The following is a 21,683-nucleotide window of genomic DNA, read 5'->3' on the forward strand; positions in this document are numbered from 1 at the left end:
GAAGGGTCCGCTTCGCCACGGGAGAGCTACCAAGTGGCAACTGTCGAAAGAGGGCCATTCGAAGGTTCGTTTCGAGGTAGGAGTTCCACTGGTGGCGATGGAGGGGTGGTTCAGGGGTTGTAAGAAGACCACGTGGTTCGTGAGGATTAAACGAAGGGCACTTAGGGGACCATCGAGTAGTTTAAATTGAATAAACGATTTTAAAAATGATTTTAAACATGAATTTCGTCGTGTGCAGTAGCTCGAGAAATTTAAATAAAATACATTTCGAAAAGTGTGACGAATGTTTGTCGAGATTGCAGTTTCTATTGAGCAAATGAGAATTTTTCCATTGTTTTTCATCGGTTACTAAACAGACGTCACGCGAAAGACGTCCAAAGGGGGTGAAAAATAGCTCCAAGTCATCCAATTTCCGCGAGGTTAACGCGATCCTCGGCGGTTGGTCGTTTAAACAAAGCGGTAAAAAAGCCTCTGCGCTCGGGCCTGCGGTTAGAAATGACGGGTTTCGTCGAACACTCTGGAAGCTGAGGGAGCTTACGACAGAATGTCGTTACACCCAATTAGCTTCATTAACGGCCTTGAGAGGCGCGCGAGCGAGGCCCGAAGAGGTTACAAACGGCGGAAAAATTAGCAATCATCTACAGCGAATATTATAACACCCAAATAACGATATTCCAATAATTACATTCAAATAGTAACATTTCAAAACTAATACACAGAGCATAGAAACACTCTCGTGTAACTTAAGACTCCAAGAGTCGTTTTTGGGGATTATTTTTCAACGAGAACTACACGGTCGATTCTAATCAAACTTTCTGTGCTTGTTAGCATACTCATGGAGAGGTTTCATGAATTTTTTGGGACAATTCGTACGAGTAATGTATGAATCACTGACTATACTTTGGTACCGTAGCTGGATAGATGGACAGTCAGCGCGTTTCGTACGAATCTTTTAGGAATTTAACTTTCAATATTTGAATTATTCAAACAGCCTTACATATGCGTCTCGAATTGGATGCTGAGTCGAATGATCGCGTGATCGAAAACGCGAGCGTGATTTAATGATTCCGCGGACTTAATTAGGGAGACGGATGTTTGGAAGTGATCACGGCAGCATGAAGTAAAACCATGTATAATTAAACTTTACATTAATTATGACGGGAACGGAGGATTTCGGTTCGAGGATCTCGAACGTTAATAATGATCGAGGCAATCTATTTGTTTTCCTTTTTTTTTTTTTTTTATTAATGCCGAACACGTAGGAGCGTGTAGCAATTACGGAACGACGCTCCTCGCGATCGGGATTCCAATAAAACAACAACCGGTTCGACTTAATATTTCTTATGAATAGTAACCGTACGATCCGTACGTAACGGGCACAAATATTGGATAAAGTACTCCGAGTTAAGAATTCAAATCCAACGCGAACGGTATTTCTTATAGGCAAACAGGAGGATACTTTTAATTACTTTTTCTAAATATAAAATACGAGACGGAATATCATTGGAATCAGAGATAATTTATACGTTTCAATAACCGTAATAACCTTCTACTCGTGGAACATAATTGGATCGCATAATTTTAAACTGTAATTTCTATTTTGAACAAGCAATGCACCCAGGTAGATGTTTATTTATTGATCTAGTAAATTTTCCACGCGCCATTCAGTCGGTCAACAAATGTTTCTGCATCGCTCGCAAGACGTAACTCGAACGTTTAGCAAAAATATTTATCCTCTATTCCTTATTCGAGATGGTAATTAATCTCCGGTGTAAATGAATGTTTCCAGACTCGGCGGAAACCGCGGAAACAAAAATATTCGAGATTAAGAATCTTAACCGGTAATAATAATATATAGAAATACGCGTCAACGTTGCGGAAATAAAATGTCCGAGATCCAGGATCTCAGATAACCACTCGCTGGTATTTTTAATGATATCGATTAGATGGTTGTTATTGTTACACAATGTGCAACGTTCAGGTTAGGCGTGTATACGAGACAATGCTAAAACAGTGGGCTCCTCCGAGGCATTTTTTCTACCATTCCCAGAGGCGGTTCTTTTCGCTCCTCGAATCTAGGCTTCCGAGAAACAAATGGGTTTAATTCATGCATGGTCGGTTAGGTTCGACCGAGATTGCTCCGATACTGGCCACTGTGGAACAGAAACTCGTCCGAGGCTAGTTTCTTCCTCGTGGATTATTTCCAATGACGAAACCTAACTCTCCAGTCAGACTTTTACCGAGAATAAGTTAATAAACGAAATTTTCGATGTTGGAATAATTTTCAAGCATTGGAGAAAGTATTTCTATAACCAGTAAACGGATGGTAAATTTTATTATGAAAAGGAGAAGATATTAATGAAAATGAGAAAACAGTCTTAGTACGATATTTGACAATGTTTGGATCATCAAAGTGATTTATAACTCGCTACTCATCCTGCTACCGTTGAAAAAGTGTTTTAACCAACAAGAAATAAAATATTCCCCCTTTGTTTTCGTTTCATCCAGTGATCCCCAAAGAATCAAACCTGCTTCCTAAAAGCCGCTTCTTCCTAACGTAATTTTCTTCCTCGGAAGTTTCCCACCGAAACAATCCTCACTTTCAACCACGAAAAAATCATCTCTCATTTCAATGCACAAAAGCCTACACCATCCAAATAATTCCTACCGAAGAAGCCTCGTGAAATTCGGTCTAAACGAGTAGATAAAACATACCAATAATTTTGTCTCGACCATTACCAGTAGCCCAAGTCCTTCGAAAACACCTTCATCCCTATCCCAATTTCTCGTCACCTCAAGTTTCCCGTTTTTTTCGCCTCGGCACGACTTTGGTCGAAGTTTGAATAATTCATCCTCGGCGGCGAGGCGTCTCATTGGCTGTCTCTGCGAACGTGGTGCTCATCGCGCATGCTCGCCGGCTGGCAGGCTAATAAGGTACGCTTATGGTGTGCACATGGCGTGACGGAACGAGCGTCGGGGTACGACAGACAAAAAGGGCGTGTTTGGTAGTCCAGCCAGGATACAAATCGTCGGTTTAAACTTCGCGACGATAGAAATTCCTCCTTTCGTCGCTTCAATGAATTCCTCGTTTGAATAATATTCTTGCTTTGGTAGTCGACATTTTGTTCACCGAGGGAGGCTTTCTTCTGTTGGAACTCTTTGTGCCGATAAGAGGAGCCTTGGCTGCGATCAAAGACGAGGAAGACGTTGGCATATCAAAGACTCTTAGGTATATTCGTGTCTCCTGATATCGCGGATCGCACGGGAGTCTCTAAAACGTCTCCTCTCCCTTGCGTGGTACCAGTGAGCTCTTCTGCTGTGGAAAGTCTAGATTTGTGTCTGGAATCTAATCTCTCCACCCCCATCCCTATCCGCGACACAATTCCTCCTGGATAAATAAATCTAAAAATCTAATAAATCTAAAAACCCTCAGAAACGTCCTATTCGTACATCTATCTCCCCACAAATACTGACTAAACAATCCCAATCTTTCTTTCTACTAAAAAATTTAAACCTCGTGGTCTAACGACACACCAGTTCTACCCAGAAAACGAGAACGAGAACGATTTCAAAGTCGACAGCATCGAGCACAAAGCTGCGCGGGAAGATGCGACTCGGCAGGATGAGAATTTTGACGTTCATCCTCCTCGAGATTTATTGTGCCGTCCCACGCGAAAGCAACGTCGCGGGAATGGTCGTAGGGGGTGGTTCTCGATCGAACGTGACGGTATCGTTCGCGCCGGGACCCCGAATAAAAATCTAGGAGCGTGTCCCGGCTCGAAAACAATATCTGGCCGAGAGGAGACGCTCGGACGGGAAAGTTCGGAATTGGTGCACGTCGGTGCCAGATGTTACGTAGCGGCGTCGACGAGGGAGATAAAAACCGAAACGCGTCCCTCCGTGGGACGGCCGTCCGAAAGACAAACGCGCACAGCTGCCGGTTCCTAACAGAAAACTTACAGTCTCCGCCACATGTTCCCACAATTATTTTCCCTGTGACACGGGGAGGATTCGATCCTCTCGAAGGTCGACGCGGCTCCTGGACTGAGTCTAGCTCGCAGATAAAGGATGTCGATCTTCGTTTTTGACTTTAGAGTATTCGCTAACTAGATACCAGTCTTAATTGCAACTGATTCTGTACAATTTATATTGTCGTTGCTTCTTGAAGAGACATCGGTGGAATTTTATGGGCAATATTATATACACGCAACTTTAACATTGCTTTTCTTGACATGGCGACTGCCATGAATTATTTATATTGAAAAAAATCCCTCTAGCTTGGATGAATATATATATATATATATATAAATTCAAGTATAAAGTTTAAGATTGATGTATCGATCCCCTGAAAGAATGTGCCAACATGAAAATTGAGGAAACGGTTATCTGTGTCTGGGATAGGCACCCAGGTACAGGTTCGAATACAAAGGAAATCCCGACACTGTATGTAGGATAAAATAGAAACCTCGATTCGAGGTTGCACGCTCGAGCAACGGGACCTCGCGAGATCATCGTGCAAAGGCAGTGGTCGATGCATTCGAGTAACGGTTAACCAATAAATTTTGCCAGAACGGCGTGACTCACGGTATCGAACAGGTAGATCGGGCCTCTACCTGAGGTCGACTGGACACTTACCTGAAACAGAGAAAACGGAATATAGATTAGTCGAGAACGCGTTGCGCAGCACGAGTAAACGGTAGATCGCACCGATTTCGTTCATTTATTTTAGTGCTCATTCACGCCTTTGATTATTGACCATTTATTATCCACAACGTGCATAACAGTTTTTATCTTGACGGATAAGTGTAATCGAAAATTGTAAAAATTGCCTCAAAAAAGCATTTACGATATCATGTATCACGAGTTCCAAAGAAAAACAGATAAAGAGTCTTTGTATCAGAGTTTTGACTTTGACTTTGAATATACACCCAAGTCGCCCATTCACCCTTTTCAAAATTCCCCGACTAAAACTATCCCTACTTCCACCCATTCGTCAAGTATTTACCCTCCGTGTCAATAGCTACGAAAACCTCGAGGTACCAATTCCACGTTTCCTTCTTTCAGGCACCCGTTTAACGAGCTTCCACATATTTGGATAAGAGTTTCGTCCGTGACGAGTAAATACCCGGTGAAAAGTGAAACGGCGGAGCTGAAAGACAGCCGCAGAGTGAATAACCCGTCGCAGCCGATAACCTTAATTATCACGATCTTAATGACCCGCGACCGGCGTATCGCGCGCGCACACGTCCGTGGGTTTGTCCGTCGTTGCTCCGGGGCCGGCCTGGAGAACTCAATTTGGCAGAACTCCAAGCTACGTCGAAGCTGGCGGGCCGCAGAAGTGACTCGTCCCTCCCAACGGCGAACACAAGCCACCCCGAAACGGGAATAGCCGTGCTATTTCTGCGGCCCGTCCCCCTCCCGTCGAGACTATCGTCCGCGAAACTCGTTTCGGGATGGAAGGACATTTTTCGTCGTGTTTACCAGACGAGTCTGGATCGATCTATCGCGAAACGAAACTCGGTCCCGTGACAAAAACGCCGGCACCCTCTCGGGTCTTGCCTCGGTAAACAACCCTTTTTGCCGCGAGAAATTAGTCGCTGGAAGGGATGACGGGGAGGGGCAGAGAAGCGGGAGAGAAGGGAGGAAGTAAAAAGGGAGTGTATGGAGTACTGTTCTAAAAAAGGGGGTGCTTCGCAATTAGAGAGAGAATGGGAGAAGAGAAGATTTTAATTCAGAAAAATGAGAGATGACTAAATAGATCACCGAAGCTTGCAAAGCTGTGGTGTCGGAAACAGAAATATTCTATGCAGAAGTGTTTCTAAAAGGGGGCCACTACCCCCAGGGTTAGGAAGTTTGTGCAACAGTTCTAAAAAAGGGGGTGCTTCGCAATTAGAGAGAGAGAGAGAATGGGAGAAGAGAAGATTTTAATTCAGAGAAATGGGAGATGACTAAATAGATCACCGAAGCTTGCAAAGCTGTGGTGTCGGAAACAGAAATATTCTGCGCAGAAGTGTTTCTAAAAGGGGGCCCAGGACCCCTAGGACCCCTAATAGCCCTAGGAACTCTACAATCTAAAGAAGAAAATTTCCAACACAGTAAGTGTCCTAAATTGAAAATGAGATATAATAACAGAACATATTCTGTTTGTGGAATTCAACATGTCTTGGGTCTGTATATTAATGCTACATTGTGAAAACTTGTCACGAAAGTAGCAAAACGTCGAGCGCCTGGAGAGATTTACTGCGTCACTAAACCGCCGAGGATCTACCGGGATTTACTCTGATCTTTCGAGGTGTTTCATCTACCCACATACCTCCACTTTGTTGCTTTCATTCCTGTTCGACGTAACGTACACCCTTTCCCTCGTAAATTACCTTTTCGCAGCAATGTTACTCGTCGCATGCATGTCGTAGGAAATGTTTACCAATAGCGAAGTAACCCTTTCCAAACTCGAGCTAACTTATGACGCACATGTAGGAGAGGGGAAATCTAAGCCAAGCGGGACCATGGTGTCCCGGAATCATCTTCCCTGGCGTCTAGCCAGGAACCTTATCGAGGAAAGGGCTGTAATCAGGCGAAATCGAATTCTACGAGCGGGAGTCTCGTATTTGCAGCGATCGCGAGAGAAAACAAACAAGCAAAGCAGTTTCGTGGCCGCAGCGAACGATCGTTAACCTAAACGCATCGCCACGCAGTTTGTTGAACACCGCCGAGGGGATTTCCCTGGGAAATCCTTAAATCTAATTTAACGAGGCGGGCTTGGATTAGGGGGATTAGAACGGAATCGTCGGAGTTATGATCCGCTGATGGATTCCGTTCGTTCATCGTTCGGTGGAAGAACGACGACTGAGGACAGTCGCTCTAATTTAAGGAAATAACGCGATGGTGGAAAGAAATGTAATCGCGATAGCAGTTTTTCTTTAGGTCTTCGTTGGAAAGTAAAGATTATTTTGTTTACTTAACGAGGAAGTTTTTACTTCTTTTTTTTTCTATAATTGTTCGGGGGTAGCTGTATAATATACAATGGATAATATCTTTGTTCATTTAAGAGTACCTAATAATTTTAGTTAGTCCGACGATTGTTATTTTTATGTAACATAAATGTACATTAGAAATATAATACTAAAATTATATAATAAAATGAATTTATGTTTTACGTCTTTCGAATCTGTTCCTTTAGAATGTTTACGTGGAATATCGTGAATTTTTATTAAAACATGTTCGATCTTGTATTTTTACGCCGATTGAAAGCTTTGATTCCGTTTCACGTTCGAACAACCCCCCGGGGTCTGTATCGTGATTTTACTTCAAACAGTTTGATCAAACTGCGCGCAAGCTCTTTGTTTTTTATTATATTGTAGATTCCATATTATTCGTACGAAATTCCTGACGTCGAGGCCGCGCGTGTATTTCAGCGTCGCCGCGACGGACCAGCGGCAATGCGCTTTTATTGCAAAACTGGTACGTTCGATATCAAGCACGAATTAAAATAAAACTGAACACGGTAAAATATGATGGCGTTGCCAACCCCGACGGAGCGGCACAAAGGATTCGCTCGTATTCATGGAACAACCTCTATTCATTATTCCCAACGAAACGCTAAAAACCCGGGAAAAATCGCCGGCCGCTCGCCACATTATTCGGCCTCAATTTATTCACTCAATCTTCACCGGACCCGTTCAAAATTCTCACCGGTTAGAATAATCGTGCCAGGGTTGTACGAAAACATGGTTTCCTGGACAAAAGAAGCTTGGAACCTCGTGTAATAATATAATTAAAAGTTCGTATCGAAGGCGACAATTGTCGGATACTTTTAAGGGGGTGCAAAGACTTTTCAAGAATTTTATTAAATATTTTGAAGATTTAATTAAATATTTTGATGGAAGGGGTGATTTTGGAACAGAAATATTGAACTTGTATTTGTAAATTATTTCCAAGCAAGATCGTTTAAAACAAAAATTATACAAGTTCCATACTTCTGCTGCGAAATTGTAGCAAAATTCAAGAATTTCTTTTCAAAACAACGAGTACATTTACAGAGCATTGTGTTTGTAACTTATTTCCAAGGAAGACCTTTTTAAAAAGATTACAGGATACTTTGTAAAATTACTCTTTGCTCTGAAAAGAAATTCTTGAATTTTGCTGCCCCCTTACGTCGACCAAATCCATCCCTTTCGATTGGGATTCTCTTCGGAGGGTATGTTCCAGTGCGATGATAATAGTCCAAATTCCGCACAGTTCAGTTTAATTTTAGCCAGGGCTCGCTTCACGCGAGAAGACAAAATGCAAAATAAGTCAACAATCAGCGAACCCGAGTGGGCCATTCCTGGGTTATCTTTCGGATCGCGGTGTTTCGCGGTAAAGAGATGGCGTATCGTCGCTTTTTGGCACAGGGCCACCGGTTTCCCTTATCGGGACGAAGACGTAGCTCCGATTTTCAATTTCGAGTCCCAGGTTCGTCCGTGACCGCGTCTACTGGGAGCTAGATAAGAGTCGCGGGCGCGATGTTAGCCTCCGTGGCTCAGGTTTTATCAATGAACCTTTGAGTCGGCCGAGGTCGGGCGCGATCCTGGTCGTCGGTGTGTCCACGAATCCACGCGCGGCGAGTATTTTATATCCGCGAGAGTTACGAGAACCGGTGGCGGAGCCAGTACATACTGGGTGTTCGAGAAAACATTGATTTCTCCTCGAACCACGATTACGAAAATATTTCAATTTTTATAGAACGATTACTTTTCGAGGAAAAATTCTTATTTCAGGAAGACGCCAGGTATAGACACTCTTGCGTTAATTTCCGAAAACTAGAATTTCAATAAACGAGGAATAAATTAATTTTGGCGAGAATTTTCTGGCTTCGACGTTTTATGCGGTTAAACAAAAGGAAGAATACAAATGAAAATGTGCAATGGTAACGTATACAGATTCGGAAGAGTAAGTTCGAAACGTAACTAAATAACAGCGATACACTAAAATTGTTGACTGCACCGCGATAGAAAGAAATCATTTGCCCTTCGTAAATAAGTTGCCTGCTGCACCGAGCAACAATTCGAAGCTACGAAATAACGAACGGAATCCAGTGTCCTAATTTCCTAATTCGCCATTCGAATTGCACGTTCCCCGGTCCTCATCGTTCGTATTCCTTCACGTGTTTTGATTTCGTATCTGGGATGTCGTTGTTCCGCAGCTGTTGCGCGAGTTCAACTCGTAATTGCTTCAAATTGCCGAGTAATCGTTGCGAATTACGTGTGCCGCGAACGGCTGAAGTTACACCACGTACGAAAAAGAAGAAAAGAAACGAAAAAGACAAAAAAGAAAAAAAAAAGAAATGAACGAAACGAACGCGCAATAAAATCTTCGTAATCAAGGGACGTCGACAAATCCGCCACGTAACGTTTGATTGGTAATTTAATAGCGATGTGCTTTTCATCGGACAACCGACGAGTAACGCGGGGCAAATTGCACGTTTCTTTTTCCGGGAAAGTGTAAACACAACGACAACCACGACGATGGCGCGGATTGAATAATTACTTAATTGCGGAGTTTAATTTCACGCGTCCCGTTTCGGGGAAAACACCGTTCGAAGTGGACGAAACGAGTCGCAGGAAACGTCCGTCACTTTGGTTGGCTGAATTAAGCGCAAGACAATGAACAGTCGACTCTAGTCATTGCGAGTGGTTCGTTTATTATTTCTGTCTAGAAGTAATTATATCTCTACCGAAAGAAAAGTGCAGGGAACTCTGTTTCTATAAATATAAATTTAAAGCGATACTTACAAAAATTTTTGTTCAAGATTGAAATGCATATTTAAATCTAAAATAAACTGTAACTTTACCGTGCAAGTGTTGAGTCGAATATATAACTTTGTTTGGTGAGATATACTTGAGAATAAAATAAAATTTGTAAAGCGGTAACTTCGGAGCCTGATATTTTTTCGATATACAGCAATTTCATTCCAACACAGGGACAGCAACACGAGTGATTACGAAATATTTCTTCCCAAACAAACCTCCCCTTCGAGCCACCGCGTTCCCTCAAGTTCCCCGAAGCAAAACTCACTTTTACGAAAAACCACGAGAAGACTCCCTTTCAAAAGAAAACTCCCAGCGTCGATTGGATCACCGTAAAGCGAGCACGGAGCCACCGACGAGAATGAAATCAATCGAAACCGCGAGAGAGAATCTCGAAATACCGTACAATTCGGTCCATTTGGATGCTGGTACGAAGAAGAAGCGACCAGCGATCCCTCGAAACACGAATCGTCTCAGGACAGCTCCGCCAGTCGGAGTTCTGTTCAGAGTTTGATTGCTGGCCTCGAAACAGGGGACTCTCAGGCCCCGCCTCGTTTTCCTCTCCTCTGGTCCAGCCAACGTTTCGTCTTGCTTTTTATTTCTCCTCTCTGTATCCTAACCGACTGGTTTCGCGTGGTTCCCACTGCGTCCGCCGGCAGATGCGATTTCTCTTCAAAGAAACGTGAAATCGACCGGTTTTCCCAACCAGACGGGGGATGAAACGAGGGGGAAAATCGTCTCGGGTGTCGTGAAAAGGGATGGTCGATTGACGGGCGCTTAGAGTGTTCCTTGGATGGAAGGGATGGGATTGGGATAGTTATTCGTGATTTTGTCTTCTAAGCGTTGTACTTGTAGAGTTTTGTCTTCTTAGCGTTGTACCTCCCGAGCTTTATCTTCCAAGCGTTGTACTTCACAAGTTTCGCCTTCTAAGCGTTGTACTTCTCAAGCTTTATCTTCCAAGCGTTGTACTTCTCGAACTTCATCTTCCAAGCATTGTACTTCTCGAACTTCATCCTCCAAGCATTGTACTTCTCGCACTTCATCTTCCAAGCGTTATACTTGTCGAGCTTCACCTTCTAAGCCTTTTACTTCTCAAGCTTCGTCTTCCACGCGTCGTACTAAAAATTGTAAAACAATCTTACGAACAAACCGCTTCGTCGATTTCCGTGTCGAATATCGACCATATGTCGGTGGTCAGAAAATCGTCTACAATGAGTCAAAGAGAAACGTCCCACTTAATTGGAGAAAACTCAATCAACCGGCACGTATAACGCTGCGGGACAGACTGGTCGCCAATTAATTTAATTAATACCCCATGGTTGTCGTGGCGAGGCCTGCGTGAATATCCCGAAACGTTCGCGTGTAAGCTATTGTGGTTAGACTTGGAGGACTCGGCGAGAAGAATGAACGCGTTCGCTTTACGTTCGAGAGGTTAATGGGGAGCTTCCTTTAGGAATCGTATGATCGTCAGGAATTACTGTGCCAACGTGTTCCGTGCTTGGAATAGATGGATTGATTGATCGTTTATTACGCAGTCGGGATCCCCTAAGGGCGTTAAGATAGAATTGAACGTGTAAGTACGGGTGAGTAGGACAGAGGCTCTACCGAAGCGGAAAAATAGAGAAATTACACGGTACTGGGAATATTTATTGCCTCGCTCGAATATTTAGCACGCTATCGGTGATTACTTCGGCTAATATTGGCATTGGAGGAAATATTATTGCGCGATCGACGAGTAAAAGTGTAGTCAGCGATATCTAGTCCATCGTATGGCTGGAATTAAACGGATTTGTGATTATGCAATGGATACTTCTGGTAAACGTAGCTCTTTGAATCGAACAGCGATTCTATTTCGTTCGTGGAACCTTATCGACACTTTTTCTTCGGTAATTGATTAATAAATTTGTCATTAAGCAAATCCAATCTAACGACGACTGAAAAGTTTCTCAGTTCAACTTGATAGGATATTATATAAAATATCTTTAGCGAAAAGTCTTATGAATAAAATATAAAACTGAATATTTATGACGTAAAATTTTTAAATATTTTCAACGAAGAATCCTGTTCTTCCTGTAACTCAGACAGACGTATTTTTTTACGATGTTGAGATCATTATTTATTTCCTCCAAGTCCCGTTGCAAATGCAACGGTTTGTTGTTTCACCGTGCTTATCTTCTTCCTCTGTTTGCGGATCTCTCGACACTCGTTTGCTCAGATATTCGATCGTATCGTCGAGTGCACTTAGCTCGTTCGCCGCCGAAAATGGTTACGATTGGTCCCGGCGATGGTTCGATATTACCCGGAAGGATCGTAATTAATTGGAAAAAATTCACGAAGTGTGCTCGATCGTCCTCGGCGGTGTCGCGCAAGGAAACTTCTATTCCCTTTCGTCGCGGCCAAACAAGGTGACACGCGCGTGCGAGGTGAGCGCGAACGTGAATCACTGTGATAACGTTTGATAATTCATGACCATATATCGAAACCTTTTACGTGGCTGTGCCGGCGTAGACGCTTTCCCGTTAGAATTGTATAATTAGCAACGAGCTACGAGTGTGACTTGGTACTCGCGCCTAAGCGCGTTGCGTTTCTTTTTAATCGGCGAACTTTCCAAAGCAGAATTATTATTTTAAATTTCGCATTTCTGTACTTTACAGAGGACGGTTATTCGTGTTATTCAATGTGTTATTAAATCGTTACGAAGCATCGGACTTTATGTCTTCATGATACAAGTGTACTACTCAAGATGAAATAACGATGTTATTGTATCGATTGTGGAATACATTTAATATTATATTTAGAATTTAGAATTTCATAGAATTTCATCTTTCTGGTATATGTAACTCCATTTTAGTTTCTCTCTTCCGAAGCACATTCGTTCGGTTATCCTCGAGGATGCTCCGAAAAGCATAATACATAATCTATAGCTCTTAATTTTGTGAAATAATAACGACCGTTCCGAGATTCTGGTCGATTTGTTCCCAACGCAGTCGTCCATTAATATGCAACGAGGCAAACGGGAATCATTTGTCTTTGGGAAAAATAAAGAGAGAGCGTGCACAGTTCAATTTGTATCTTCCGTCGAGGAAGTTCCATTGCGCCTCCAGTCGGACCTTCTCGTTTCTTCTGCCGACCCGCTATTATCCAGATCACGCAGCGGCGATTTACGAGCCCGAAATGGTCTAGCCAGGTTCGCTAATAAATGGTGTTCGCGCAACCCCGAAGGAAATGCGAAGCCTGGCCTCCGAAAATGATACGGTTCTCTGTCCGTCGCGTCAGGTTGCAGAAACGCACCGTGGCCACAAAGTCGAGTCAAACTTTGTTGGCTGCTCAAGGTAAATCACCGTGGCACGCCCCACTGTTACGTCACGGTGGTTAGAGTGGGGATAGAAACGCTCTGATTGGGTTGGAGCAAGCGCGCGGAGTGGGGGATAGAAACTAGATGGCCTTGAACAGCTACTTCAGGTTGGACTTCTATATGTCGCAGGGAAATGATAAAAACAGAGATTCGATCAAATTCCCAAGGTAGATGGGAATTAAGGGATTAAGGGGTTAAGGGATTTGATCAAATCACTTACTTTCTTTAGAGGAATTACCTCACGGAGTTGTTATTTTAACATCTCCCGTGAATTGATCACCTACCTTAGGGATTTGATCGAATCTCTATTTTTATCATTTCCCTGCGACATATATATGAATAAGAATTTGCATTAGCGTCTAGTGACTCTATAAAGAACCGTGAATAAGTAGCCTTATCCCAGCGTCGTTTTGGGATTGGCACGATCAGGATTCGATGGAAGAATTTCGTTGGGCCCCCTCGGAGAGGATCGAGTCGGCCGTTTTCTCACAATAAGAGAGAGCCAGGCCCAAAGGGACGCACTGATGAACGGGTTTCTTCGCGAGGAACCGCTTAATTCCAGGGTCACAGTAATACCCAGAGCCCCGTTCAGGGAGCGCAGGTCAGATTTCGCGAGGAACGATCGCTATGCTGCGAACGGGAACGCTATCGTGCCTGACGTGACGAAGAAACGTTTGATATTAGAAATTCAAAGTGTAAGAATCTAATGACCTTAAAACGTATTGCACTTTGACAACGATCTATTTATTGTCTGACTTTTACAACTGTCTCGACCGAACTGAACTCCGAATTATTATAAATAACAAATCACACCGCGTTCCCGCGCAACCATTGCACACACGGATACACTCAGGCACTTACTCTCGTATTATGTATCACACTCCTACAACAGGGAATAAATAATTCGTTACGTTTCCAGTGGTGTCAACGCTTCAAGAAAGCTATAAGAATTTGTAATCGAGCCTAATAATACGAAAAAAGAAACGTTTCGAAAATTAGAATTATATGTAACGCGATGGGGCAGAGTGCAAAGGGCTAAATAACCTTCATTTCCCGCCATTGTTCCACGTTTTCGTTAGAAACCACTCCAAGCTATCTTATTTTCACATAAAGTTTATCTTTACAGCTCCAGAAAATTGCGTTCACGCGTCACGGCGCAACTATCGCGTCTCGCTCTGTCCTTCTCGCGCAACAAAACGCGAAAGTCTCGATTTCCGTAGAATGCCCAGGTTTCTACCCAGGTTTTGCGCGAATTTAATATAATAAATACACGGACAGGGACGCCAAGTGCGGAGTCGAAACGTTTAATTCTGCTAGCACGTGCAATTATTCCTGTACTCGTTCTTACAATAACGAGCAACAAAGCTACGCCAGGACGCGAGTTCTTAATTTCTCTTGACACACATCGCGTTGAACACGTACAAACGCGGTTTTCGTCAAACGGCCACGGTCGACGGGAAAAGTAAAAATAAAAGCCTCGCGTTGCGATAAAAAAGTTTCGCATCGGATTTCTTGAAATAAATTCGTACTATTTTCTGGATCGTTATTCCTTTTCTTACATTTGAAACAAAAGAAGTATAATAATTCATCATTCGAAACACCCGTTACTTTTTATTTTCTTGGTGGATAGTCCCCTCGGAACGTTCGTTCGAAGGTAGAAAAATTGAACTCTGACGGATCTGTCGAAAAATTGCACCGGAGGTAACGCACACCGGAAGTATTATCGCGCGACAATTGGCGTTCGTGAAAAAGCAGCGTGAACCGTGTCGGCGGGCTCGCGACAAATTGGATAATGGATCTCACGTGGGATCGCGAACTGGCACGGAGCGAAACGTTACGGTAATGACAATGGATGATAATGACGATGACAAACGAAGGAATGCGTCCGGGCACGGTTATCTCGGTCGCCATTATTGTTTCATTACCGCCACTTGAATACGAATCGGCCTTAATCGCGACGCTTTAATTGCGATTTCGAAAACGGAACATCCCCTGATGTTGGGGAACACCGCGTGGGCTGAAAGGAAGGGCTCCGAAGCGATATTAAACAAAGCGGATAGAGAGCGTAAACCGCCCCACGCGGCCCGTAATTCATCGATATTCCTCGCGGGAACCCGCTGAATTTTAATCTTCCTCGGTTACGAAACGAATATAATCCTGCGACGGTTGTTAACTCGCGGAGAGCATTGCAGCCCGAATTCCGCGTCTTTTCTTTCGATATTAATTTCTATCCAAGGGTCAAACGATGTTTTCCCTGAAACGCGTTCCTACTATTTAGATATCCAGAAATTATAGTGAACGACGAGGCGACTGTCTATTGTTCTTTTTGAACGGACGACGGACGATGTTGTTCTCTGCGCGAATACATTGAAGTTATCGATGATTGATTCGCAGTTTTTCTTAAAGATACGATACACGTACTTGGTGACGCGTCGTGCCTAAGAGGTTAATTAAATCCTACTTTCAATTTATTTTCTACCATTGTTATCTTTATTTTTGGTAATCCTAGTGTTTCGTGCGCACTCGTTTCTAAAGTAACTGTTTCGAGAGTGACTGTTGGTCGAAGAAATTTTCTCTGCCCTCTTCCCGGGTCAACGTCTCGTTTTTCCGCTGTCAGCGATCTCCTCGAGCGTCGATTGTGTTATAGTACGCGAGATAATTACGAGGAGATAATTAAAATCGATCCGAGCGTCGTTACATCCGCGTAGCGTACCCTCAACGAGGTCAATTAAAGTTATACGCAACGGCCCGTGCTGTGTTAATAAACGATCAATAGTATTAAGTTAGTCGCCGGTCGCAGCGGCAGCATTCATCTGCGCGTGGGATCGATTATGGTTTAGCTCGGCTTCTACTGAATATTACAGGATCGAGCGGTGGTCAAACACAGGGATGAACGAAATTTTACTGCGATAACAGACGAGGGACAAGAACGAAGACTCCAAGAATCGAAAGTTCAGACAAAGCTTGACTCGATTGTTTCAATTTATAATTCGAACTTTTATACAACGAGTAACAGGGAAGACGCAGAGTTGTCTTTTACTTCTTTTACTAGTTATTGAGAGTTTCATCTGGATAAGAATTTTGCTTATCACTGCTCGCGGACGAGGATCAGAGGGGACCTGAATTTATTTGAACTCTTCGTTTATTATTCCGCCGTGCTAGATCCGCCTTTGAGGTTGCGCTGACCACCCTGTATATTTTCGTTCCCTGTACGGTTTTCTTGCGAGCTTTCGATAATACAGCTAGAATAATCTTCAGCGAAACTGGCATTTAAGGAAAATAATTAGAATTCTGCTCTTTCGATCCACAATATTCCCAGATCTGTCTTTCAAAAAATAACGACGCGTTACTTCGCGAGATCCATTGTTTCGTCATTGTTAACAAGTTTCTGCACTTTCGCGTCCCATCAGCGGAATTAGCATACGCTACATCGATGGTCGACGAATTTCCCGCGTCTTTCGACAAACACGGCCGCGAGCAGACATCTGTCGCCGGCAGAAATTCCATTCGCGAATAATTGACATTCCGACGGTGTCGCGAGGGAGATCCCGGAGAGCTTTGTGCTCGCCAAATGTTTCTGTTTGATGAGAATCGCGCGGGAAGCGCAAAAGCCCGCGTCGCAACGGCGTCTTTGAAGTCGCAATCCGATATTAAATGGGAAACGTATAATTATTAATCGCTTGGACTCGGTCGAGAGAGACGCGGGCAACACTGGCTCCCAATTATCGCGGCGCATCCTTCAATTAAGTAATCACATGTAACGACGGGTGTTGTTGCTCGAATATAAATTTTCGATTAACCAAGGCAGTCTCTCTGGACAATTACGATTAATTGCGAATCCATCGTCGAACCGATGATCCTTGATTACCTACGTTTCAATTGTGACACGGAAATAAATTTCTGCTGAACTTGTAATTCTTCATTGAGAGACTAACGCTTTCGGTCGTGGCGCATATCGAGTTGTACGGTGTTCAAAATTATTTTTAATGGCAAAGTAACCGATCTCTTCGATGCAATTGAAAAGAGAATTCTATTTTTCTTCTATATGTATATTTTAATTACCGTATTTAATCACACCTGCTGAATTCCAAATATATCGAGGCAAGGAAACAATATTATTTCCATACAGAAAATTCTATATTTCTTCCCGATCTTCTTAACTTTATTCTCAAAGAACAAGAAGCATTCTGCACTGTAAATATTCACCAAGATCGCTGAAACTGAGATTCAAGTACCGGCCCGACACTCCCGAAACATATTCCGAGATTGTAACCGTTCATCAACGTCACGTTTCCTATAAAATATCAAGATACTTCCAGTAAAATTGGCCCAAAGTTTGCCCAGCCGACCGTAAGGGGTTGAAATATTCAGAATATCTGCCCCCGGACTTTCCAGAAATTCCCCCAGTCCCGAGCCGCAGCTCTTTCCGTTCGAAAACCGCAGGAAAACTTCCGTTTTAAACCGCCTCATCAACTACTCTTCCTAGCGAATATCGGATCCCCTCGAAAACTCGCGGAAAACCGACCGACCGACCGCTGAGTTTTCCAACAAAGTCCTGAAACGCGAGCCCTGATACACCGAGAGATACGTATGGCTCTGGGAAATTCCATGGTCACGTGATCGACATACCTCTTGCCGAATGTCGTGCCACGCACCGACGAAGATTCCAGCCTGGAAATCCGGGCGGGTCTGAGATTGGCCGAATTCTTATCTCGTTAAGAATTACGAATAACAAATCAAAGGTAAACAGTTTCGATCTATTATCGATAAGAACTGCAATCTGATTTATAAAATTCTGTAATGATTCGCAAAGATAACTTAAAACAACCGAACGCCTATCCAGAGGTTGGATCCAGAAGAATTACGGCGACGATCCACATCTCTGATAGGAGATAAGCTGGATCGGTATCGAGATCTCGATAATACCGGGTGCCAAGTACACCTAACCGGTGGCTATCGATGGCAATTTATTCGAGTGCTTGTCTATTTAGCAATCGCTACGCGACGGAAGTTATGTACCCGTAGATGTTGCGATATTTTTATTTATGATATGTTTTAAGGAAGATGAATTTATTTTCTTTCTATTTAGTTCTTGCTGACAAAATTTTCCTAATTTTTTCAAAACTAGTTTGAACTAGTTTCTGCTACCTCGAACTAGTTCGTAGTGGTACTTGCGTATCGGTACTAACGAGTGTGTCGTCGCATTGATCCCCGACACAGCGTTCAATTATTCTAATAAGTGATCGCTAAGTTATCGCGACTCCACGCACGCCAGTTTCCTTCGCGGGACTCGTAAACTTCTGAATTATTCAAAGCGCTCGGCGCGAGTTCAATTTCCCGCGCAATTCTGCAAACTTGGTCGCCAGACGAAATTTGCATTCCGCTCGCGGTAGCGTCAAAGAGAAAGAAGCGAACACGAACACGTAGGCGTACAACGAAATAAAGACACGGCAGTGAAAATACGTCGTTTGCATGCTCTATCGAGCACGGTTTACTCGAAACGTTACTGTCGTCGCGGGGATAAATGTTATTGTTGAATTTTTCATACCGAGTGTTCCGTTACAATTTGTTCAAACGGGTGACAGAACAAAAATTTGATGTTATGATCAATTTTTCGAGCGTGTCTATATAATTCAAGAATTACAATTATTTAATTGTAATTACTACGTGTAGTTTCAAACCTGACGATATGAATTCTTCTTATATCTATATTTGGAACATATAGTTTCTTTCTGATTTATCCAAATGGTTGACAGGAAGGCACTCGAGGTTCTGATCAATTTTTCAAAGGTAACACCTGAAGTGTATCGGTATATTTACGCAATTAAATGATTTGATTAACAATCGTCGTCTGTACTTTCAAATCAGAGAATACATACTCTCGTTCAGCTGGTTGTATTTAGTTACTCTGAGAAATATTTCATAAATTCCTGACAAGTTAGAATTTATTACTATCGGTCAATTTTATCGCAAAACTCCGCGATCATTTATTGGCTTTGCTCCCCGAGATCAGCTAACCGAATATGACGCTGACTTTGCGGTTGGAGTAACTTCTACACGACTGGAGACAAATTTCTGATCAAATTCGCTGGAGCGACGAGATTGGGGACTCGATAGAATCCGTCGGATCTAGCACGATCGACCTCAAATTTCTATATATATATATATATATAAATATGCCAGATTTGTTAAGCGTACAATTTCAAAAATGATGCCAGAAATACCCTCGATCGTACAATTTTCGGAGTTATACTATTTCCAATTTAAGTCTACACCTCCCCTTTCGAGACAGAATTAACCCCCGATTCGAAGATTCTCGAGGAAAGTGATCGACGAAATCGCTCGCCAGAACTGCGCGACTCACGGTATCGGACAGGTAGATCGGGCCTGTACCCAGAGATCGACCGGACACTTACCTGGAACAAAGAAAACGGAAAACACGGATTAGTCGAGAACACGCGGTGAATTTTTAGCGATACGCCAAGCAGCAAATTAAATGCATTTCTGGGGACATACAAACACGAGAAACATATGCAAAACGTATATGCGGAATGTACGTTCGTAATCACTCGGTCGTCGTTCGGTATCCTTATCTGGATAAGTAAACACAATATCCGCGTCTTTAGCCGCGGAGTACCACTCATTATCCGCAACGTTCGTAACAGAGAAGGCCGCGGGGGCGCAGAGATTAGTCGTAGAGCGTGCTCGAAGCGTTTCTATCCGGCGGGATAAGTTTCATTTGGAGTAGGAAAAAAGACCTTGCGTTTCGGTGCAGGAATTCCAAAGATAAACGCGTCCAACGCGACAAATAAAGATAACCCTTGAAAGGCTGCGATACCGGGAGCCTTCCACGGCGACCCGAAAATCGTGACGCTATCGCGACAGATAATTCGCAAACATAATAGGATAAACACTCGTGTCGGGCGTGCGCGCCCGTTGGCTCGTGGAATGGAAATTAGTTTGGCCCCCGCACGCGAGCGTCCCACGTCCTCCCAGACCTAACACGAAAATCGATATCGACCCATCTTTCTCGTTTGCGCCGCTCGCGAATGCCCGCCACGGTTCTCGTGCACCCCAGATACGCTCGATCACGCGATTCCACCGACCGATAATCGATTCGCGATATTAATAAAGAAACTGGAGAGAGAAGAAGATTTAAATACAATTTAACTTCTGTCCCTAATTAATCGACAAAACGTTTACTATAGAACATTCGGTGTCCACCTAGAAAAAAAATCCAGCAGGTTTCAACAGGTAGATAAAACCCCGAAACGGCGGGAGGAAGGATTAGGGTGTGGTGGGTGAAAGAAAGACATCTACTCGCGAAAACGTTGAACGCCGTTGCGCACGAAAGCTCGTTAAGTTCGACGTAAAACGGTTAACCTCGTTGTCGACAGCCGAGATTCTCATACTGGGTAGCACGTGGGAACCGCGAAACGGCGGCTTTATTTTCTCCTACTCATGCAAAACACGATTGATAGACAGAGCGCGCACGCCTCCGCGTCGACGGCAGCTGCGCGCTACCCCGGCTCGTAAATTACGCTTGCGTTTTAATATCGCGCCGCTCATAAATCCTGCTAACGGCACACGGGGATCCTGCGCGCGACCGTCCTCAGGATCCGTCGGGTTAAGACTACCCCTGGACCCTCGCTGGAGGTTGCACCGATAACAGTCGACCGGGGGCCATGAATTTTTCCCTTATTTCCGACCCAGGACATTACCAAAAACCGAACCGAACGCTTGCCAAAATGCACTCGACCAAGATCCTGAGTATTGTGTTACATACTGTGTCACTCATCGTGTGCCAACAGAATTTTTTGGAGGGTGGTTTGAATCTTTAAACAACAATTTTATTTTGTGAATTTGTTATATTAGACTATTTTAATCGCGTCTGTAAAGCATTGTTTGAGCGATTCTGTTATTAGCAGGAGTTATAGGAGCACGGTTGAGTTCTTAACCACCCTGGTTGAGGAAGGTCCTATATCTGGGCTTGCTCTAAAAAAGTTAGGACTGCCTGTAAGAAATTTTCTCCGTGAAGTATTAGAAAAAGAAGGTCTAAGAGCTACGTTACCAACAATTCAGAACCTGAATACGTATAGGATAATCCGAATCTATATTAACATTTATTTCGAGTGCCTATCTCGCCATTGTTTGGCAAGAAAGAATCATCCCAAAGTAGCGTACTCGTCTCCTCTGGTAATTTACATAATTATTTTCATGCAAGTGCAATTATCGCGACCAAGCGTTTCGTCTTGAATCTCCAGCCGTGGAAAAATCGTACGGCGCCGGAGACAATAAGGAAACTTAATTCGCCGAGTCTCGCGAGCTCTCAAACGACGATACTGTCTGGGGGACTTATCTACCACTTCGCGTGATGCTTCTTTTTATGCTCGGTTACATTATTCTAACGATCTCGAGGAAGCCATTGCGCGGCCTTTGGACTTCGGTGCTTTCGCCAGAGTAGATATCGAATCGCGATTGCGGCTATAAAGGGACTCAATCTGGAACTTTATTCTTTCCGATAATCACTTCCGACTAAG

The 21,683-nt window shown here is 43.5% G+C and overlaps 1 protein-coding gene across 2 annotated transcripts in view; it reads right to left on the minus strand.

The window, feature by feature from the left end:
- LOC128892260 (uncharacterized) overlaps positions 1-21,683 on the minus strand; it is a 215,460-nt gene that overhangs the window by 26,361 nt on the left and 167,416 nt on the right. The window contains exon 16 of one of the 2 annotated variants that reach the window (XM_054152550.1): positions 17,905-19,559. The exons of the other annotated variant lie outside the window; for it this stretch is intronic. The gene's annotated coding sequence lies outside the window, so the exon portion shown is untranslated. Of the gene's footprint in view, positions 1-17,904; positions 19,560-21,683 lie in introns of those variants that run through there. 2 annotated transcript variants of the gene reach the window in all.

Source organism: Hylaeus anthracinus, unplaced genomic scaffold, assembly GCF_026225885.1.
Source record: "Hylaeus anthracinus isolate JK02 unplaced genomic scaffold, UHH_iyHylAnth1.0_haploid 12002, whole genome shotgun sequence".
NCBI lineage: Eukaryota > Metazoa > Arthropoda > Insecta > Hymenoptera > Colletidae > Hylaeus > Hylaeus anthracinus.